General features: G+C 41.3%; 1 pseudogene; it reads left to right on the top strand.

Annotated features, from left to right (window-relative positions):
* Positions 1-24661, top strand: part of LOC115161800 (potassium voltage-gated channel subfamily H member 5-like) — a 99474-nt pseudogene that overhangs the window by 37515 nt on the left and 37298 nt on the right.

Here is a 24661-nt window from a genome sequence, read left to right as displayed (position 1 = left end):
GTAGCGGGTTTACTAGCACGTTACTTCTAGTAGCTATGTTGACAATGACGTTATATGGTGACTACGATATAGGCTGTGTGTGGCGGTTATGATTTGAAGGTTGGGCTTGGAAAGATTTTTCCCCTGGTCACAGACTGCTGATGTGCTGTGCACTAAAATGAACAAGCGTAGGGAAAAGGTGAGAGGAGGAGAGCGCATAGATGTGAGAAGGAATTATACAACTATCAAAGGGACCATGCTGTTTGTATGTGGCTTCTATGAAAGTGAACTGTGTTTGCGTGTGATCAGGGGTGTATTCATTCTGCCAATTCTGTTGAAAAACGTTTCTTAAACAGAAGCAAATGGAACGAAACAGTGATAAACATACCTGAATTTGTCCAACAGAAACTATCGTTTGCAACTGTTGGACTAATAATTACACCCTAGATCAGCTAGATTCAGGCAAGAGCGTGCAAGGTGGTATTGAATGTGTCAATGTCTGTCACCTTGATTATTCAAATTTCTTTCGACCTCTGCACCTATGTTGTAAACTTTCATTCAAAGGCTAGGTTGTTTCCCTGGGTATAGGGAAAATTAGAGTTTCATGTAGCAGCCTAAACCTATCGATGTTACATTGAGCTGGGTGAATGGAATATGAATGACAGTCATCCAATATGCTGTAATGTAAATATGTAAACAAAAGAGAACCATCGCGCTCTCGCAGAAGGTTGGCTGGTGCGTAAAACCTGCGAATTCAAACAAACAAAGAGGTGTAATAGGTTCGCTCTAAAAAATATATTGCATAAAGCTTACTTCATTATTCAATGTTCATTTTTTTTCTGATTCAGAGAAAGCGTACACAGACGTTTCGGCTTTACTGCCTTCTTCAGTGTGTAGGTACAATTTGCTTTAATTAAAAACAGCATTTGTAAAGAACAACAGATGAGCAGCAGGTTCTTCTAATCAGGTTTGCCACTCATCTGCCAATCAGAAATGTGGCCTCTATGATCTACCTGTATACAAATGAGTCACAAAGAGATACAGAATAATGGAGTATGATAGCGGGCACGAAGGGCAAGTCACAAATCAGTTGCCCCAGGTGGCAGCTTCATTAAATTAGTACCCTTAAAACTAGAGGTTGACAGATTTATGATTTTTCGATGCCGATTATTGGAGGACCAAAAAATCCGATGCCGATTAATCGGACGATTTTTGTATATATATTTGTAATAATGACAATTACAACAATACTGAATGAACAATGAACACTTATTTTAACTTAATATAATACATTACTTTACTTTAGTATTGCCAGCCTAATCTCGGGAGTTGATAGGCTTTGAGTCATAAACAGCTCAATGCTTGAAGCACAGCGAAGAGCTGCTGGCAAATGCAGAAAAGTGCTGTTTGAATGAATGCTTATGAGCCTGCTGCTGCCTACCACCACTCAGTCAGACTGCTCTATTAAATCATAGACTTAATTATAATATAATAACACACAGAAATACGAGCCTTACGTCATTAATATGGTCAAATCCGGAAACTATCATTTCGAAAACAAAACGTTTATTCTTTCAGTGAAATACGGAACCGTTCCGTATTTTATCTAATGGGTGGCATCCCTAAGTCTAAATATTGCTGTTACATTGCACAACCTTCATTGTTATGTCATAATTAGTTCGCAACGAGCCATGTGGCCCAAACTGTTGCATATATCCTGACTCTGTGTGCAATGAACGCAAGTGAAGTGACACATTTACATTTACATTTAAGTCATTTAGCAGACGCTCTTATCCAGAGCGACTTACAAATTGGTGCATTCACCTTATGATATCCAGTGGAACAACCACTTTACAATAGTGCATCTAAATCTTTTGGGGGGTGGGGGTAGAAGGATTACTTTATCCTATCCCAGGTATTCCTTAAAGAGGTGGGGTTTCAGGTGTCTCCGGAAGGTGGTGATTGACTCCGCTGTCCTGGCGTCGTGAGGGAGCTTGTTCCACCATTGGGGTGCCAGAGCAGCGAACAGTTTTGACTGGGCTGAGCGGGAACTGTGCTTCCTCAGAGGTAGGGAGGCGAGCAGGCCAGAGGTGGATGAACGCAGTGCCCTTGTTTGGGTGTAGGACCTGATCAGAGCCTGAAGGTACGGAGGTGCCGTTCCCCTCACAGCTCCGTAGGCAAGCACCATGGACTTGTAGCTTCAACTGGAAGCCAGTGGAGAGAGCGGAGGAGCGGGGTGACGTGAGAGAACTTGGGAAGGTTGAACACCAGACGGGCTGCGGCGTTCTGGATGAGTTGTAGGGGTTTAATGGCACAGGCAGGGAGCCCAGCCAACAGCGAGTTGCAGTAATCCAGACGGGAGATGACAAGTGCCTGGACTAGGACCTGCGCCGCTTCCTGTGTGAGGCAGGGTCGTACTCTGCGAATGTTGTAGAGCATGAACCTACAGGATCGGGTCACCGCCTTGATGTTAGTGGAGAACGACAGGGTGTTGTCCAGGGTCACGCCAAGGTTCTTAGCACTCTGGGAGGAGACACAATTTCCCTAGTTAATATTGCCTGCTAACATGAATTTCTTAACTAAATATGCAGGTTTAAAAATATATACTTATGTGTATTGATTTTAAGAAAGGCATTGATGTTTATGGTTAGGTACATTTGTGCAACAATTGTGCTTTTTTTCACAAATGCGCTTTTGTTAACACATCCCCCGTTTGGCTAAATTGGCTGTCTTTTGTTAGGAAGAAATGGTCTTCACACAGTCCGCAACGAGCCAGGCGGCCCAAACTGCTGCATTTACCCTGACTCTGTTGCACAGAACGCAAGAGAAGTGACACAATTTCCCTCGTTAAAAAAAATTCATGTTAGTATGCAATATTAACTAAATATGCAGGTTTAAAATATCTACTTGTGTATTGATTTTAAGAAAGGCGTTGATGTTTATGGTTAGGTACACATTGGTGCAACGACAGTGCTTTCTTCGCGAATGCGCATGTTAAATCACCCATTTGGCGAAGTAATCTGTGATTCAATGATAAATTAACAGGCACCGCATCGATTATATGCAACGCAGGACAAGCTAGATAAACTAGTAATATCATCAACCATGTGTAGTTAACTAGTGATTATGTTAAGATTGTTATTTTATAAGTTTAATGCTAGCTAGCACCTTACCTTGGCTCCTTGCTGCACTCGCATAACAGGTAGTCAGTCTGCCACACAGTCTCCTTCTGGAGTGCAATGTAATCGGTGTCCAAAAATGCCAATTACAGATTGTTATGAAAACTTGAAATCGGCCCTAATTAATCGGCCGTTCCGATTCATCAGTCGACCTCTACTTAAAACACCAGTCTCAACGTCAACATTGAAGAGGCAACTCTGGGATGCTGGCCTTCTAGGCGGAGTTCCTCTGTCTAGTGTCTGTGTTCTTTTGCCCATCTTAATCTTTGAATTTTATTGGCGAGTCTAAGATATGGCTTTTTCTTTGCAACTCTGCCTAGAAGGCCAGCATCCCGGAATCGCCTCTTCACTGTTGACGTTAAGACTTTTTATTTTTTTATTTTTGTGGGTACTATTTAATGAAGCTGCCATTTGAGGACTTGTTAGGGGTCTGTTTCTCAAACTAGACACTCTAATTGAAAAAAATATATATATTTAATCAGGTAGGCTAGTTGAGAACAAGTTCTCATTTGCAACTGCGACCTGGCCAAGTTAAAGCATAGCAATTCGACACATACAACAACACAGAGTTACACATGGAATAAACTAAACATGCGGTCAATAATACAGTAGAACAAAAGAAAACAAAAAGTCTATATACAGTGCGTGCAAATGAGGTAAGTTAAGGCAATAAATAGGCCATGGTGGCGAAGTAATTACAATATAGCAATTAAACACTGGAATGGTAGATGTGCAGAAGATGAATGTGCAAGTAGAGATACTGGGGTGCAAAGGAGCAAGGTAAATAAATAAATACAGTATGGGGATGAGGAAGGTAGATGGGCTGTTTACAGATGGGCTATGTACAGGTGCAGTGATCTGTGAGCTGCTGTGACAGCTGGTGCTTATAGCTAGTGAGGGAGATATATGGGTCTCCAGCTTCAGTGATTTTTGCAGTTCGTTCCAGTCATTGGCAGCAGAGAACTGGAAGGAAAGAAGACCAAAGGAGGAATTGGCTTTGGGGGTGACCAGTGAGATATACCTGCTGGAGCGCGTGCTACGAGTGGGTGCTGCTATGGTGACCAGTGAGCTGAGATAAGGCGGGGCTTTACCTAGCAGAGACTTGTAGATAACCTGTAGCCAGTGGGTTTGGCGACGAGTATGAAGCGAGGGCCAACCAACGAGAGCGCACAGGTCGCAATGGTGGGTAGTGTATGGGGCTTTGGTGTCAAAACGGATGGCACTGTGATAGACTGCATCCAGTTTGTTGAGTAGAGCGTTGGAGGCTATTTTATAGATGACATCACCGAAGTCGAGGATCGGTAGGATGGTCAGTTTTACGAGGGTATGTTTGGCAGCATGAGTGAAGGATGCTTTGTTGCGATATAGGAAGCCGATTCTAGATTTCATTTTGCATTGGAGATGCTTAATGTGAGTCTGGAAGGAGATTTTACAGTCTAACCAGACACCCAGGTAGTTGTCCACGTATTCTAAGTCAGAGCCGTCCAGAGTAGTGATGCTGGACAGGCGAGCAGGTGCGGGCAGTGATCGATTGAATAGCATGCATTTAGTTTTACTTGGGTTTAAGAGCAGTTGGAGGCCACGGAAGGAGAGTTGTATGGTGTTGAAGTTCGTCTGGAGGTTAGTTAACACAGTGTCCAAAGAGGGGCCAGAAGTATACAGAATGGTGTCGTCTGCGTAGAGGTGGATCAGAGAATCACCAGCAGCAAGAGAATTGAACCCTGTGGCACACCCATAGACTGCCAGAGGTCCGGACAACAGGCCCTCCGATTTGACACACTGAACTCTATCAGAGAAGTAGTTGGTAAACCAGGCGAGGCAATCATTTGAGAAACCAAGGCTGTCGAGTCTGCCAATAAGAATGTGGTGATTGACAGAGTCGAAAGCCTTGGCCAGGTCGATGAATACGGCTGCACTGTAATGTCTCTTATCGATGGTGGTTATGATGTCGTTTAGGACCTTGAGCGTGGCTGAGGTGCACCCATGACCAGCTCTGAAACCAGATTGCATAGCGGAGAAGGTGCGTGGGATTCGAAATGGTCGGTAATCTGTTTGTTAACTTGGCTTTCGAAGACCTTAGAAAGACAGGGTAGGGTAGATATAGGTCTGTAGCAGTTTGGGTCTAGAGTGTCACCCCCTTTGAAGAGGGGGATGACCGCGGCAGCTTTCCAATCTTTGGGGATCTCAGACGATACGAAAGAGAGGTTGAACAGGCTAGTAATAGGGGTTGCAACAATTTCGGCAGATAATTTTAGAAAGAGAGGGTCCAGATTGTCTAGCCCGGCTGATTTGTATGGGTCCAGATTTTGTAGCTCTTTCAGAACATCAGCTATCTGGATTTGGCTGAAGGAGAAATGGTGGGGCCTTTGGCGGGTTGCTGTGGAGGGTGCCGGGCAGTTGACAGGGGTAGGGGTAGCCAGGTGGAAAGCATGGCCAGCCGTAGAGAAATGCTTATTGAAATTCTCAATTATAGTGGATTTATCGGTGGTAACAGTGTTTCCTAGCCTCAGAGCAGTGGGCAGCTGGGAGGAGGTGCTCTTATTCTCCATGGACTTTACAATGTCCCAGAACTTTTTTGAGTTAGTACTACAGGATGCAAATTTTTGTTTGAAAAAGCTAGCCTTAGCTTTTCTAAATACCTGTGTATATTCATTCCTAACTTCCCTGAAATGTTGCATATCACGGGGGCTATTCGATGCTAATGCAGAACGCCACAAGATGTTTTTGTACTGGTCAAGGGCAGACAGGTCTGAAGTGAACCAAGGACTATATCTATTCCTAGTTCTACATTTTTTGAGTAGGTCATGCTTATTTAAGATGGTGAGGAAAGCACTTTTAAAGAATAACCAGGCATCATCTACTGACGGGATGAGGTCAGTGTCATTCCAGGATACCCCGGCCAGGTCGATTAGAAAGGCCTGCTCGCAGAAGTCGTTTGGTCGCAGACCCATTACGGATGCAGGCAATGAGGCAGTGATCGCTGAGATCTTGATTGAAAACAGCAGAGGTGTATTTGGAGGGCGAGTTAGTTAGGATGACATCTATGAGGGTGCCCGTGTTTACGGATTTGGGGTTACACCTGGTAGGTTCATTGGTAATTTGTGTGAGATTGAGGGCATCAAGCTTAGATTGTAGGATGGCCGGGGTGTTAAGCATGTCCCAGTTTAGGTCACCTAGTAGCACGAGCTCAGAAGATAGATGGGGGGCAATCAATTCACATATGGTATTGAGGGCACAGCTGGTGGCAGAGGGAGGTCTATAGCAAGCGGCAACAGTGAGAGACTTGTTTCTGGAAAGGTGCATTTTTAGAAGTAGAAGCTCGAATTGTTTGGGTATAGACTTGGATAGTAATACAGAACTCTGCAGGCTATCTTTGCAGTAGATTGCAATGATTAACAATGTACTTGTCCTCTTGCTCAGTTGTGCACCGGGACTTCCCACTCCTCTTTCTATTCTGGTTAGAGCCCGTTTGCGCTGTTCTGTGAAAGGAGTAGTGCACATCGTTGTACAAGATCATCAGTTTCTTGGCAATTTCTCGCATGGAATACCCTTCATTTCCCAGAACAAGAATAGACTGATGTGGTTCAGAAGAAAGTTCTTTGTTTCTAGCCATTTTGAGCCTGTAATCGAACCCACAAATGCTGATGCTCCAGATACTCAACTAGTCTAAAGAAGGCCAGTTTTATTGCTTCTTTAATTAGAACAACAGTTTTCAGCTGTGCTAACATAATTGCAAAAGGAATTTCTAATGATCGATTAGCCTTTTAAAATGATAAACTTGGATTAGCTAACACAACATGCCATTGGAACACAGGAGTGATGGTTGCTGATAATGGGCCTCTGTACGCCTATGTAGATATTCCATTAAAAATCAGCTGTTTCCAGCTACAATAGTAATTGTAATTGTAAACTGTATTTCTGATCAATTAGATTTTATTTTAATGGACAAAAAATGTGCTCTTCTTTCAAAGACATTTCTAATTGGCTCCGAACTTTTGAACGGTGGTGTACGTGACTTTATCTCATATGTCCTAATGTTAGAACATTTCCTTATGGTGCTACAAGAGGAACAATATCTACAGGGGAAGCATCCTTTTATGAACGTCTCTTTTCTCTCTCTGACCACATCTGATTTAACCAATATGTTTGATAGATTTCTTGATCGTTTATAGGTGGATTCTGGAAAGCAGAATTTAAAGAGGAGTCTGATAATTTGTGCCAATGTTTATTAACAATAGACTAGATGACATTATGGCTATCATTGAAAGTAAGTATATAGTTTACAGAAAACAGTTCTGTTTTTGTTGGGATTTATTAAGTAATTGACTTCTGTTCAAGCTTTTAACTTATTTTTTAGCTTTATCAAGCCAGGTATCGGGGTAATGTTATCCTCTCAAGCGAAAACGCTTAAGGAAAGAATTTGATTGTCTATCATATTCTTCCTCTGTGTCGCAGATGCAACACAGTCTATGAAGTTGGCTTGCTGGTAAACCTCTTTTTAGGGGGTTGTCAATATAGTACTTTTATCTGTTGGTTTTCTGTAGACTGTCGTACTTAGATTGTCCCTTCTTTGTAACAAGTACATCCAAGAAATGTATAGAGTTAATGTTATTTTCTATAGTGAAGGAAATTGATTGTGTAGTTAAGATATTAATTTAATTTCGGAACCCGTCCAGATCATAAAGCAATCGTCTATATAGCGGGTCCAATATTTAACATGATCTTTGTTAGCATTATTAATGTAAATAATATCCAGTTCGATTTCCACATAAATAGACTTGCATAGTTGGGAGCTAATGGAGTTCCCATTTCTGTTCCAAAAGTCTGTAGATAGTAAAATTTATAAAATATTATATTTTTTAGTAAGCACTAATTGTGCAAGCGCAATTATATAATTTGTAGGCACATCGCTTAAGCAGTTGGAGAGGAAGAATTTGAGGGCCTCCATCATTCAGTATATTGGTATATAGCAATGAGTTATCAAGAGTGAATTATCAATCTCCTTCACTATTACCTGGCATAGGAAATCAGAAATAAGGCCATGCTCATAAAAAAGAATGTCTTCCTCCCTCATCATAAACAGCACTGAGGGAGAATGACTAACAAAATCAATTGAGTTCCCATGGAGGTCAGGGCCTTGGGCACTTTCTCTGTGTGCTCTGTCTGTATTTGGCTGGGATTACTAGTTTATATAACCACATTTTGATATTGCAACTGGTGTATTATAATATTCTTACTCTCAATAGTATGTTGAAACCCAAACTGAGTTCCGGGTGCTACCTAGCGGCCGGGGGCCCTAAGCGACCACTTATGTTGCTTATTCCTGGAACCGGCCCTGCCTGTCATTACCACTCACTTCAGCTCATTTAATCTTATGACAACTGTATTCCTTTCTTCTCCAGCTCTTCTGTACGCCGCCATCTTTGGAAATGTGACCACCATCTTCCAGCAGATGTACACCAACACCAACCGCAAACACAAGATGCTGACCGATGTGAGGGACTTCCTCAAGCTCTACCAGGTGCCCAATGAGCTGAGAGAGAGGTTGATGGACTCCATCGTCTCCACATGGTCTATGTCCAAGGGCATCGACGCTGAGATGGTGAGCCATGGCCCTGAGCTTGGACCCCGGAGTGATAACATCTAACACCAGGGCTGCCTGGGGTTAGAGCACAGGAGGGCTCCGTGCGGTTAAAGCACAGGAGGGCTGCATGGGGTTAGAGCAGGTGTTACACTTTTTCAGCCTCGAACCCAAATGAGAAATTCTGTGTTTCCTGGGACCCAAGCTTATTAAAACATGCAACTACACGTAAATATCGGTACATTTAATTATGCCCTTATGCCTAAAAAAATGCAATATAGACTAAAACAAATAACAATGAAATGCCTATAGAAATAACAATTAATGTTTATTTTCCCCCATTAATAACAGTCTTACATATCTGTCTAGGTTGGAACTGTTGCTGGTAATATACAAGAAATCATTTTCATTCTGAACTGGAATAAACTGATCACATCACACAGAGGTATAGCAGAACACACAATAGGGCTGTCCCAGACAAAAATAAATAATCTTTGTCGATCAAAAGTAATCTGTTCTTTCGATTGGTCAAAATAAATTCAAGTGTAATTTTTCATATATAGATACATCCTATGCGTTTTAATGAAATCAACTATATGCATTAAGCTTGTCTGATGCTTAAATCTTATGGTTTGATGAAATAAGACAAATGCCTCGAAGGCACCAGAGAAAAAAAAATAACTTAACCTGAACCAACTATTCTCCTCCCGTCCTTGCTGGCTTTCGCAGATTCTGCCATTACTCTCCTGAAATTGCAGGTAATGGGCTTCACGAGGAGTTGGCAACCTTTCTCTTGTTGCATGCCAATTTATCTTACCATTTCTACCAATCTGTGTTCCAGTTATGGTTTTCATATGTACATTTTTGTGACAGTCATTTAATTCATAATAACGTCTTCATATCTCAAAATCATTGCTGTGGTTAATCAAGTCTATCCAAATCTATTCTAAAAATGATACAAACCTAAAAAGTAATTTATATTGTCATTGACAACTATGTAAAAATAGCTTACATAAAGCCAACAAATGAAAACATTGCAGCGTTAACAAATATACAGTTGAAGTCAGAAGTTTACATACACCTTAGCCGAAAACTCAGTTGAAATGTATTTCACAATTTCTGTCAGTTAGGATCACCACTTTATTTTAAGAATGTGAAATGTCAGAATAATAGTAGAGAGAATTATTTATTTCAGCTTCAATTTCTTTCATCACATTCCCAGTGGGTCAGAAGTTTACATACACTCAATTCGTATTTGGTAGCATTGCCTTTAAATTGTTTAACTTGGGTCAAACGTTTTGGGTAGCCTTCCACAAGCTTATCACAATAAGTTGGGTGAATTTTGGTCAGTTCCTCCTGACAGAGCTGGTGTAACGGAGTCAGGTTTCTAGGCCTCCTTGCTCTCACACACTTTTTCAGTTCTACCTACAAATTATCTATGGGATTGAGGTCAGGGCTTTGTGATGGCCACTCCAATACCTTGACTTTGTTGTCCTTAAGCCATTTTGCCACAACTTTGGAAGTATGCTTGGGGTCATTGTCCATTTGGAAGACCCATTTGCGACCAAGCTTTCACTTCCTGACATGTTGGCTGTCTCGTCATTGTTGGTAATCAAGCACACTACTGTTGTGTCGTCTGCAAACTTGATGATTTGTGTTGGAGGCGTGCATGGTCACGCAGTCGTGGGTGAACAGGGAGTACATGAGGGGGCTGAGCACACACCCTTATGGGGCCCCAGTGTTGAGAGTCAGCGAAGTGGAGATGTTGTTTCCTACCTTCACCACCTGGGGGCGGCCTGTCAAAGTCCAGGACCCAATTGCACAGGGCGGGGTTGAGACCCAGGGCCTCCAACTTGATGAGCTTGTAGGGTTCTATGGTGTTGAATGCTGAGCTGTAGTCAATGAACAGCATTCTTACATAGGTATTCCTTTTGTCCAGATGGGGTAGGGCAGTGTGCAGTGGGATGATGATTGCATCGTCTGTGGACCTGTTGGGGCGGTATGCAAACTGAAGTGGGTCTAGGGTGGTCTTTAAGGTGGAGGTGATATGATCCTTGACTAGTCTCTCAAGCACTTCATGATGACAGAAGTGAGTGCTACGGGGTGGTTGTAATTTAGTTAAGTCATCTTTGCCTTCTTGGGTACAGGAACAATGGTAGCCATCTTGAAGCATGTGGGGACAGACTGGAATAGGGAGCGATTGAATATGTCTGTAAACACACCAGCCAGCTTGTCTGCACAAGCTTTGAGGACGCGGCTAGGGATGCCTTCTGGGCCAGCAGCCTTGCGGGGATTAACACGTTTAAATGTTTTACTCATGTTAGCCACGGAGAAGGAGAGGGCACAGTCCTTGTTAGCGGGCAGTGACGGTGGTACTGTATTATCCTCAAAGCAGTCAAAGAAGGTGTTTAGTTTGTCTGGAATGGTGAGGTCTGTGACGTGGCTGGATTTCTTTTTGTAGTCCGTGACTTTCTAAAGACCCTGCCACATACGTCTCGTGTCTGAGCCGTTGAATGGCGACTCCACCTTGTCCCTGTACTGGCATTTCGCTTGTTTGATTGCCTTGCGGAGGGAATAGCTACTCTGTTTATATTAAGACATATTCCCAGACCTCTTTCCATGGTTAAATGCGGTGTATCGCACTTTGTTTTGCGCAAATTCCGCCATCCATTCACAGTTTCTGGTTAGGGTAGGTTTTAATAGTCACAGTGGGTACAACATCTCCAATGCACTCCTTTATAAATGCACTCACTGAGTCAGCGTATAGGTCGATGTTGTTCTCTGAGGCTGACTGGAAGATATTCCAGTCCGCGTGATCAAAACGATCTTGAAGCGTGGCTTCCGATTGGTCGGACCAGCGTTGAATAGTTCTCGTCACTGGTACATCCTGTTTGAGTTTTTTGCCTATAAGACGGAAAGAGCAAGATGGCGTCGTGGTCGGATTTGTCGAAGGGAGGGTGGGGGAGGGCTTTGTATGCATCGCGGAAGTTAGAGTAGCAGTGGTCGAGGGTATTGCGCATGCGCGTAGTGCAATCGGTATGCTGGAAGAATTTAGGTAGACTTGTTCTCAAATTTGGTTTGTTAAAATCCCCAGCTACAATAAATGCAGCCACAGGATGTATGGTTTCTTGATGGCTGTCTTGATGTCTGCTTGAGGTGGAATGTACACAGCTGTGACTATAACTGACTAGAACTTGTGGAAGTTTGGTCAGGAAATACACTACCATTCAAAAGTTTGAGGTTCTTAGAAATGTCCTTGTTTTTTGTCCATTAAAATAACATCAAATTTGAATAGACATACAGTGTAGATATTGTTCATGATGTAAAATACTATTGTAGCTGGAAACGGCTGACTTTTTATGGAATATCTACATAGAGACCAATTATCAGCAATCATCACTCCTGTGTTCCAATGTCACGTTGTGTTAGCTCATCCAAGTTTATAATTTTAAAAAGCTAATTGATCATTTGAAAACCCTCTTGCAATTATGTTAGCACAGCTGAAAACTGTTGTTCTGATTTAAAGAAGCAATAAAACATGCCTTCTTTAGACTAGTTGAGTATCTGGAGCATCAGCATTTGTGGGTTTGATTACAGGCTCAAAATGGCCAGAAACAAAACTTTCTTCTGAAACTCGTCAGTCTATTCTTGTTCTGAGAAATGAAGACTATTCCATGCGAGAAATTGCCAAGAAACTGAAGATCTCATACAACGCTGTGTACTACTCTCTTCACAGAACAGCAGAAACTGTCTCTAACCAGAATAGAAAGAGGAGTGGGAGGTCCCGATGCACAACTGAGCAAGAGAACAAGTACATTAGAGTGTCTAGTTTGAGAAACGGACGCCTCACAAGTCCTCAACTGGCGGCTTCATTAAATAGTTCCCGCAAAACACCAGTCTCAACGTCAACAGTGAAGAGGCGACTCCGGGATGCTGGCCTTCTAGGCAGAGTTGCAAAAAAATGCCATATCTCAGACTGGCCAATAAAAGATTAAGATGGGCAAAAGAAAACAGACACTGGACAGAGGAACTCCGCCTAGAAGGAGAAGAGATGCTTGTAGGACTCCCATTACATTCTAATGTATGTGAATACACAATGTCTTAATGGCTCAGTACGATGGGGAAACCCATACTATACCTTGCAAAGTAATAGAAATGACATGAAAGCCTGATGTCAATTGTCCAAAGCCTGATTGCCAGGTGTCTGTCTCCCCATCTCCAGGTGCTGTCCATCTGTCCTAAAGACATGCGGGCTGACATCTGTGTCCACCTCAACCGGAAGGTGTTCAGTGAGCACCCAGCGTTCCGCCTGGCCAGTGACCGCTGCCTGCGCTCATTAGCAGGGGAGTTTCAGACCATCCACTGTGCCCCCGGGGACCTGACCTTCCACACAGGAGAGAGTGTCGACACCCTGTGCTTCTTGGTGTCAGGGTCACTGGAGGTCATCCAGGACAATGAGGTCATCGCCATTCTAGGTGAGCAGCAGAGTGCATCTTGGCGCCTCACCTGTTTCCGCACCAACTTATTGGCTAGTTCTTGAGTTTGTCTGTGGATTATGTTGTTTCAGTGGTTTGGCTTTTCAACTCAAAAACGAACAGATAACCTCTCTGGCGCATGTGGGACGAACTCGTCCCACCTACGTAACAGCCACTGAAATCCAGTGGCGCGATTTTTGAATCGTTAGAAATACTATTACTTCAATTTCTCAAACATATATGACTATTTTACAGCTATTTAAAGACAAGAATCTCGTTAATCTAACCCCACTGTCCGATTTCAAAAAGGCTTTACAACGAAAGCAAAACATTAGATTATGTCAGCAGAGTGCCCAGCCAGAAAAAATCAGACACCCATTTTTCAAGCTAGCATATCATGTCACATAAACCCAAACCACAGCTAAATGCAGCACTAACCTTTTATGATCTTCATCAGATGACACACCTAGGACATTGTGTTATACAATACATGCATGTCTGTTCAATCAAGTTCATATTTATATCAAAAAACAGCTTTTTACATTAGCATGTGACGTTCAGAAAAAGCATAACCCCCGCAAACTTCCGGGGAATTTACTAACAGTTTGCTAAATTACTCACGATAAACGTTCACAAAAAGCATAACAATTATTTTAAGAATTATAGATACATTACTCCTCTATGCACTCGATATGTCCGATTTTAAAATAGCTTTTCGGATGAAGCACATTTTGCAATAATCTAAGTACATAGCCCGGCATCACAGGGCTAGCTATTTAGATACCCACCCAGGTCAGCCTCCACCAAAATCACATTTCCTATAAGAAAAATGTTCTTACCTTGCTTGTTCTTCGTCAGAATACACTGCCAGGACTTCTACTTCAATAACAAATGTTGGTTTGGTCCCAAATAATCCATCGTTATATCCAAACAGCGACGTTTTGTTTGTGAGTTCTAGACACTATCAGAATGCTTCTTCACGGTGTCGCGCATGGCGCATTGGCTTGACAAAAATGTCTAAATATTCCATTACCGTACTTCGAAGCATGTCAACAGCTGTTTAAAACCAATTTTTATGCCATTTATCTCGTAGATAAGTGATAATATTCCGACCGGGAACATGCATTGAGCCTAAACAGCCGAAAAAAAATTATCCTCAGGAGCGAATCGTGCACGCGCCTCATTCAAAGGTCCTCTGAGCAGCCACTTACAAAAGGTGATAATGTGTTTCAGCCTGAGGCTCCCTCGTAAACCTTCAGGTTTTTCGCGGGTTCTGAGAGCCTATTGGAGCCCTGGGAATTGTCACGTTACAGCTAAGATCCTTACTTTTCAATAAAAAGATGCAAGACGCACGACTCCTTGTCAGACAGGGAACTTCCTGCTTGAAACCTTGTCAGGTTTTTGCCTGCCATAGGAGTTCTGTTATACTCACAGACACCATTCAAACAGTTTTAGAAAATTCAGAGTGTTTTCTATCCAAACCTGAACAATAATATGCATATTCTAGCTTCTGAGTTGGTGTAGGAGGCAGTTAAAAAAGGGCACATATTTTTTCCAAAATTCTCAATACTGCCCCCTATCCCAAACAGGATAAAGCAGCACGAGAGGAGGGAGGCACATGAGTCTAACATCACTCAGAGCATTAACTCTCTGCGGAATGGTAGTCTGTAAGTTTGAGCTATCATGTTTAAAGGCTCGATGCAGATGCTTTTTTATTTCAATGTCAAATCATTTATGGGTAGGAAATAAGTACCTTGGCAGAGAGGTTTGGAACTCTCTTTGTTGTTCATATATGAACTTAAACTGCATGGTGTTGTCACCAGACAACCCAAAACTACACTCATGCAAAAACTTCTGATTAAAAGGTCCTGTGTTAATTGTATCTATCAGGAAATAACAATGATCATATTGTTTCACACTTTTACAATGTGTTTCATCAGCAGATAAAACAGAATTGTGACTGCACTGGGCCTTTTTGGTATTTGGTATTTTATTAGGATCGCCATTAGCTATTGCAAAAGCAACAGCTACTCTTCCTGGGGTCCACACAAAACATGAAACATGACATAATACAGAACATTAATAGACAACAGATCAAGAACAGAAGTACATAAATGTAAAAAATAATAATAAACAAGGCACACGTAGCCTAGATATCAATACATACTCACAAATTATCTAAGTCAAAGAGGGGAGAGGCATTGTGTCGTGATGTGTTGCTTTATCTGTTTTCTTAAACCAAGTTTGCTGTTCACTTGAACAATATTAGATGGAACGGAGTTCCATGCAATAATGGCTCTATATAATACTGTACTCTTTCTTGAATTTGTTCTGGATTTGGGGACTGTGGAAAGACCCCTGGTGGCATGTCTGGTGGGGTAAGTGTGTGTGTCAGAGCTGTGTGTAAGTTGACTATGCAAACAATTTGGGATTTTCAACACATTCATGTTTCTTATAAAAAGAAATTATGCAGTTAGTCTCTCCTCAACTTTTAGCCAAGAGAGACTGGCATGCATAGTATTTATATCACCCCTCTGATTACAATGAAGAGCAAGGTGTGCCACTCTGTTCTGGGCCAGCTGTAGCTTAACTAGGTCTTTCCTTGCAACACTCAACCGCAAGACTGGACAATAATCAAAAGACAAAACTAGAGCCTGCAGGATTTGGTTTTTGGAGTGTGATGTCAAAAAAGCAGAGCATCTCTTTATTACAGACATACCTCTCCCCATCTTTACAACCATTGTATCTATATGTTTTGACCATGATAGTTTACAATCCAAGGTAACGCCAAGTAATTTAATCTCCTCAACTTGTTCAACAGCCACACCATTCATTACCAGATTCAGCTGAGGTCTAGAACTTAGGGAATGAGTTGTACCAAATACAATGTTCTTAGTTTTTAGAGATGTTTAGGACCAGTTTATTCCTGGCCACCCATTCCAAAACAAACTGCAAATCATTAAGGGTTAGCTGTGGTTGCTGATGTGTGTATGGTTGAATCATCCGCATGCAATCAAATCAAATTGTATTTGTCACATGAGCTGAATAAAAACGGTGTAGACCTTACAGTGAAATGCTTACTTACAAGCCCTTAACCAACAATGCTTTAAGAAGTTAAGAAAAACAAATAAAAATAAGTGTAGAAAATAGAAAATAATAGTCAATGTGCAGGGGCACCAGTTAGGTGAGGTAATTGAGGTAATATGTACATGTAGGTAGAGTTAAAGTGACTATGCATAGATTATAAACAGAGTAGCAGCAGTGTAAAAGAGGGGTCTGGGTAGACCTTTGATTAGCTTTTCAGGAGTCTTATGGCTTGAGGGTAGAAGCTGTTAAGAAGCCTTTTGGATCTCGACTTGGCGCTCCGGTACCACTTGCCGTGCGGTAGCAGAGAGAACATGGACACACATGCTTTGTTTAATGCCAGTTGCAGATCATTGGTAAAAATAGAAAAGAGTAGAGGGCCTAAAGAGCTATTCTGCGGTACACCACACTTTACATGTTTGATATTATCCTCTTACATCTAGACGTTCCGCTAGTGGAACGCCTGCTCCAATATCCAATGATGGGCGTGGCGCGAAATACAAACTCCTCTAAAATCCGAAAACTTCAATTTTTCAAACATATGACTATTTTACAGCATTTTAAAGACAAGACTCTCGTTAATCTAACCACACTGTCCGATTTCAAAAAGGCTTTACAGCGAAAGCAAAACATTAGATTATGTCAGCAGAGTACCCAGCCAGAAATAATCAGACACCCATTTTTCAAGCTAGCATATAATGTCACAAAAAACAAAACCACAGCTAAATGCAGCACTAACCTTTGATGATCTTCATCAGATGACAACCCTAGGACATTATGTTATACAATGCATGCATGTTTTGTTCAATCAAGTTCATATTTATATCAAAAACCAGATTTTTTACATTAGCATGTGACGTTCAGAACTAGCATACCCTCCCGCAAACATCCGGTGAATTTACTAAATTACTCACGATAAACGTTCACAAAAAACATAACAATTATTTTAAGAATTATAGATACAGAACTCCTCTATGCACTCGATATGTCCGATTTTAAAATAGCTTTTCGGTGAAAGCACATTTTGCAATATTCTCAGTAGATAGCCCAGCCATCACGGCTAGCCATTTAGACACCGACCAAGTTTAGCCCTGACCAAACTCCAATTTACTATTACAAAAGTTTGATTACCTTTGTTGTCTTCGTCAGAATGCACTCCCAGGACTGCTACTTCAATAACAAATGTTGGTTTGGTCCAAAATAATCCATCGTTATATCCAAATAGCGGCGTTTTGTTCGTGCGTTCAAGACACTATCCGAAAGTGTAAATAAGGGCCACGAGCATGGCGCAATTCGTGACAAAAGATTTCTAAATATTCCATTACCGTACTTCGAAGCATGTCAACCGCTGTTTAAAATCAATTTTTATGCAATTTTTCTCGTAAAAAAGCGATAATATTCCGACCGGGAATCTGCGTTTAGGTAAACAGACGAAAGAAAACAAAGCATTCTGTCGACCCGGGCACGAGCCTGAGTCTCACAGTACTGTAACCAGCCACTACCCAAACGCGCTACTTTTTTTCAACCAGAGCCTGCAAAGCCACGATTCAGCTTTTTTCCGCCTTCTGAGAGCTTATGGGAGCCGTAGGAAGTGTCACGTAACAGCAGAGATCCTCTGTAATGGATAGAGATAATCAAGAAGGGCAAGAAATTGTCAGACAGGGCACTTCCTGCATGGAATCTTCTCAGGTTTTGGCCTGCCAAATGAGTTCTGTTATACTCACAGACACCATTCAAAAAGTTTTAGAAACTTTGGAGTGTTTTCTATCCAAAGCTAATAATTATATGCATATTCTAGTTTCTGGGCAGGAGTAATAATCAGATTAAATCGGGTACGTTTTTTATCCGGCTGTGAAAATACTGCCCCCTAGCCATAACAGGTTATAGAAGCTTCTATTAAAGGAAACCGTTTGAGTTCTATTAGATAGATAGCTCTGAATCCACGATATGGCAGAGGTTGAAAAGCCATAACACATACGTATTTTCAGCAACAGTTTATGGTCAATAATATCAAAAGCTGCACTGAAATCTAACAGTACAGCTCCCACAATCTTATCAATTTCTTTCAACCAATCATCAGTAATTTGTGTCAGTGCAGTACATGTTGAGTGCCCTTCTCTATAAGCATGCTGAAAGTCTGTTGTTAATTTGTTTACAGACAAATAGCATTATATTTGGTCCAACACAATTTCCAACAGTTTGCTAAGAGCTGGCGCAAGCTTACAGGTTTGCTGTTAGAATCATTAAAGGACGCTTTGTCATTATTTATCGATAACAATCATTTTTCTACCTCTCCCACAATAATTTTACAGAATTCAAACTCGCAATACTTTTCATCATTTCATTTTTTGATGTATGAATACGATGGCTCACAGTTTGTTGTTGGCATTTCCTTCCTAAGTTTGCCCACTTTGCCAATGAAGTAATAATTGTCAACATCAAATGGTTTTGTGATCAATAAGCAATCTGATTCAATAAAAGGAGTAGAATTTGTCTTTCTGCCCATAATTTCATTTCAAGTGCTCAAGTTTTTTTATCCAGCATTCGTTATATCATTGATCTTGGCTTCATAATACAGTTTCTTCGTCCTTTTGTTAAGTTTAGTCACACAGTTTCTCAATTTGCAGCAAGTCAGCCAGTCAGATGTGCAACTAGACACTCCTTTTGCCCCATCTCTTTCAACCATGCTGTTTTTCAATTTCTCATCAATCCATTGAGCCTTAACAGTTCTAGCAGCCAGTTTCTTAACAGGTGCATGTTTATCATTAATTGGAAGACGCAATTTTATAAATTCATCAAGTGCAGCGCCTGGATGCTCCTTATTAATCACATCTGACCAACAAATATTTGTAACATTATCCACATAAGAGTCACAGCAACAAAATAAATGATCTCTTATACACTATTTTGGCCCAGATTTTGGAACTTTGGCATTCCTGGATATAGCCACTATTTTGTGATCCCTGCATCCAGTGGGTACAGATACAGCTTTAGAACAACGTTCTACAGTATTAGAAAAAAAGATTATCGATACATGTGGATGATCTTTTTCCTGTAGTGTTTGTAAACACCATGGTAGTTTGATTAATAACCTCAACCAGATTACAGGCACTGGTTACACTGAGAAGCTTCCTTTTGAGCGGAGAGCTTGATGAAAACCAGTCAATATTCAGGTCCCCAAGAAAGTAGACCTCTCTGTTTACATCACATACACTATCAAGCATTTCACACATATGATTTAGATACAAACAAAGCATGATAAAAAAATATACATTCAGCAGTCCATTAATCAATTGGTGTGTGTGCTGCGGGGTTGAAGCTACAAAACCATAGGCTTGGCTCTCTCATCCCTTCCAGGCTTCTGGGTTGAAGGGTAGACAATGAGCCTTTAATATTGTTGATGGTAAGTTATGAGTACTACTAGAGATAAATCGGGAAACACTCCTATGATTTCCCCTGGCTAACACTAAGCTTACTCTGAGCTCTGGGTATGCTCTCGATTCCTCATTAGCAGCCCAGTAGCAGATGAGAGGAGCTGCCTGCTACACTCCCACTGTAGCAAGCCTATATCTGGACAACCTGCAGAAACACTTTTAAAAATCCACTCCACTGGCCATGGGGCCATAACCGCGGGAAGTAGGAGTGCTGAGGGTGCTGCAGCACCCCCTGAAAAATCATTTTATTTATATATGAAACACTTTTCCCCCCCACAAAAGTAGTGCACTGGGCCTTTACTAGTCCTATATTAGCGGACCAATATATCCGTCTGTAGTGCGGGCAAAAAAATAATTCTGCTCCTTGACAAAACATTCTCACCTTAACCTCGGATCTCAGAATATTCATTAAATTTGTGACTGCTGATTTCACTGAGAAATGACTCAATATTGTACTTTGTCTCCCACACAAATCTCTCCATTTCTCTTTTTCCTCTCTCAGGTAAAGGAGATGTGCTTGGAGATATGTTCTGGAATGAGACCACTCTTGCATACTCGTGTTTTAACGTGCGGGCGCTGACATACTGCGACCTGCACATCATCAAGAGAGAGGGGCTGCTCAAGGTTCTGGGTTTCTACACATCCTTTGCTAACTTCTTCTCACGCAACCTCATCCTCACCTGCAACCTACGCAAACGGGTAAGACTTAAGCAGTGACACGCATGCAAACACACACACACACTGACAACCACCTGCCTCTCCTCCTTCCTCCCTCTTCTGTAACCAATTTTTTGCGTGTGTGTTGGCATGTGTGTTTGTGCTATGGCTGGACCTGTGTGTGTTAGCTGGTACTATGGTGTGTGTGTGTGTGTGTGCGTGCGTGCGTGCGTACATGTGTGCAGTGGTGGAAAAAGTACCCCATTGTCATACTTGAGTAAAAGTAGAGATACCTTAATAGAAAGTTACTCAAGTAAAAGTGAAAGTCACCCAGTAAAATAGTACTTGAGGAAAAGTCTAAAAGTATTTGGTTTTAAATATACTTAAGTATCAAAATTAAATGTAATTGCTAAAATATACTTAAGTATCAAAAGTAGAAGTAAAGTATACATCATTTCAAATTCCTTATATTATCAAAGCAGACGGCACCATTTTCTTGTTTTTAAAATGTACGGATAGCCAGGGGCACACTCCAACACTCAGACATTATTTACAAAAGATGCATTTCTGTTTAGTGAGTCCGCCAGACCATAGGCAGTAGGGATGACCACATGTTCTCTTGATAAGTGCGTCAATTTCACCATTTCCCTCTCCTGCTAAGCATTCGAAATGTAACGAGTACTTTGGGTTGTCAGGGAAAATGTATGGAGTGAAAAGTACAATATTTTCTTTAGAAATGTAGTGAAGTAAAAGTTGTCAAAAATATAAATTGTAAAGTACAGATACCCCCAAAAACTGCTTAAGTAGTACTTTACACCACTGCATGTGTGTACGTATGTGTCGAACTGCCACTATATGGTTGGGCGTACATGTGTGTGTGATCTGGTACCATGTGTAAGTGAACTGGTGCATGGGAGTGTATGTGGGGAGGAGCTGGTGTGGTGGAGCTCTGTATGAACCCCGTCTCCATGACCCATCATTTTATTAGTCACAATGCAGACTGTAAGAGATGTCACACAGCCATCAGGCAGATGATGGCTAGTACTTGGTTCAGCCCTCGATCTGTACTGAGGCAGGTCTGCTTGCTATTCTGCTCCTGGAGCTTGTGACATACTATAGGTCTCCCATTCAGTCCATTAGTGACTATGGTTGGTAGAGATAAGTTTTTTATTGCTAGTATTTTAGCAGATACAGTATACTTCCTTAACAAACCCTTTCTCTTTCTCAAATAATCTCATAATAGCATCCTTTGTGGGTATGCAGAAGCAAATACTCAAGCTATTGTCCTTTTGATTAAAAACAACATGTAATTCATGTATTTTAAGTTGTTCTTTCACCTGATCAAATGATTTCCAACAACAAATGGCAAATGATTTCAAAGACATAAGTTTAACAACTGTCAACAAGCTTTCAAAAGAACAATAAGAGTAGAGTTTTACCTTGTGCTGTCACTAATGTTAAAAATGGCATCCTGAATTTTCAACCCACCTTTCTCTTTTTCCTCTTTCTCCCTCTCTCTCTGACAATTGTTTCTATCTTGGTAAACTGAGCATTAAGTTACCTAATCATATTCTCATTTAAGAAATTAGGGCTATTCTTTAGTGTGATTATTTTGTCTAGCGCCTCAAGGCTTTTACCTGTCTTAAAGGTCTCACACAATCATCCTATTTCAAGTAAAATAGCCTTTGAATGACTAAAACATCACTTATTATATTTTTACACTATTGAAGGAAGAAATTGTAGCTTTTGTCTTTTCATAACTATCAGGAAGCCTGAAAGAACAGGCTGAGTGGGCTGGGAGCTTATATTTGTGAGCATGCCTTGATTGAAAGCTTATTGAAACGCCCTTGTTGTCGTTGGCAGATGCGCTCATGGTCAACAGAGCTGATCATTGACTCTTTGATATCAGACAAACAGCAGCAATGCACAATTGTATTTCTCATTTTTTTAAACTAATTACAGAATACAGTTCACTGATACACTTTTTCACAATAATTACTAAAGCCTGTGTTACCTTAAAAGCGTTGACATAAGGGAATGGACATGAATTGAGAATACAATAAGTGTGCTGGACAATTTATTGGTGTCTCTGTATCAGCATTAAACATTTCAGTATAGTCAGGATTGTATGTATTGATCAGACATTTATTTGATATTTTACAATAGGCCAGCATAGCTGAAATATTGATTAACACGAGCACTCGAGAAATAAAGTTGAGAAATAATGGTGAGAGACATCATTTAACATTTAAAAAAATATATTACAACCATAAGCCCAATACAGGCACCCGGCTGCCCTACATTGTGCAGGACCCATTGATTTGTATAATTTGTAACACTCATCTCCTGTCCGAATGCTTGAAAAAAACTATACAATGTAACAAAATGTGATATCCTGGGGATGCGAGCTGGGATGGACAGCTTGTATCGCTTCCCCACATACGGCTTTGGATCAAGGGTGACCTTGTTGTCTACATGGCCTGTAATGTTTTTGAAAAGGGAAATGTTTGTTAAATGGGTAGTGAATTTAATTTCCTTGTATTTGCTGTTCTGAGTTATGATGCTATCAATTCGTTGATATAGTGATCTACTCATTCTACAATGTGTTTTCTGGTGTTTTTTTAAGTAATTTGAAATATACAATATTGGTTATGCACTTTTTGTGAAACTTTTCAATGTTTGTATTTAGAATTTTTGTTTACCTGAAATGTTCAATTGATGCAAAAATGAAATGTAAAACTATGATTAACAGTTCAGTATGTTGGGTCTGTCTTCACAGGCTTTACAGTATATCCCACTTCTTTGCCTTGGGGAAGCTGTTTTTGTATCACAGCATTCCTGCTGCGGTGGTTGCATGGGAAGCTGTGCAGACAGTAGATGTTACATTTTCTAAAATGTCTATCATTACAGCTTGATGATAGTGGAAAGACAAAAGGAAATGGAAAGTGAAATAATAATACCCCAATCATCATGATTAGCCCCAATGACACAAGCTACATCAACTGTAAGACAACAACCCACAGAATGGAATTGCAATATATGATATTCAGGTTGAAATTATAAATCCTATACACACCCAAATGTGTGTTGGCAGAGAAGAATGGGAGAAACTCACCAAATATAGCCTTATTTTAAACTGGATTAAATTGTTTATTTTTATTCATTTTATGACAAAGCAAAAACAGGTTTTTATAAATTTTAGCAAATTTAAAAACAGAAAACTGAAATATCACATTTACATTCAGTACATTTACATTACATTTAAGTCATTTAGCAGACGCTCTTATCCAGAGCGACTTACAGTAGTGAATACATACAGTTCATGCATTTTTTTTTTGTACTGGCCCCCTGTGGGAATCGAACCCACAACCCTGGCATTGCACACACCATGCTGGCGTTGCACACACCATGCTGGCATTGCAAACACCATGCTCTACCAACTGAGCCACAGGGAAGTTGCTGTTTGTTGAAGCACTTTTGGTAGCGATTACAGCCGAGTCTTTTTGGGTATAACGCTACAAGCTTGGCACACCTGTATTTGGGGAGTTTCTCCCATTCTTCTCTGCAGATCCTCTCAAGCGCTGTCAGGTTGGATGGAGAGCGACGCTGCACAGCTATTTTCAAGTCTCTCCAGAGCTGTTTATCGGGATCAAGTCTGGGCTCGGCTGGGCCACTCAAGGACATTCAGGGACTCGTCCCGAAGCCACTCCTGCATTTTCTTGGCTGTGTGCTTAGGGTCGTTGTCCTGTTGGAAGGTGAACCTTCACCCCAGTCTGAGGTCCTGAGCTCTCTGGAGCAGGTTTTCATCAAGGATCTCTCTGTACTTTGCTCTGTTCATCTTTCCCTCGATCCTGACTAGTCTCCCAGTCCCTGCCGCTGAAAAACATCCCCACAGCACGATGCTGCTACCACCAAGCGTCACCGTAGGGATGGTGCCAGGTTTCCTCCAGACGTGAATCTTGGATTTCAGGACAAAAAGTAAAATCTTGGTTTCATCAGACCAGAGAATCTTGTTTCTCGTGGTCTGAGTCCTTTAAGTGCCTTTTGGCAAACTCCAAGCGGTCTGTCATGTGTTTTTTACTGAGGGGCTTCTGTCTGGCCACTACCATAAAGGCCTGATTGGTTGAGTGCTGCAGAGATGGTTGTCCTTCTGGAAGGTTCTCCCATCTCCACAGAGGACCTCTGGAGCTCTGTCAGAGTGACCATCGTGTTGTTGGTCACCTCCCTGACCCAGGCCCTTCTCCCCGATTGCTCAGTTTGGCCTTGCGGCCA

The sequence above is a fragment of the Salmo trutta genome, chromosome 25, assembly GCF_901001165.1.
Source record: "Salmo trutta chromosome 25, fSalTru1.1, whole genome shotgun sequence".
Lineage (NCBI taxonomy): Eukaryota > Metazoa > Chordata > Actinopteri > Salmoniformes > Salmonidae > Salmo > Salmo trutta.
This window is presented reverse-complemented; position numbering and strand designations above follow the sequence as displayed.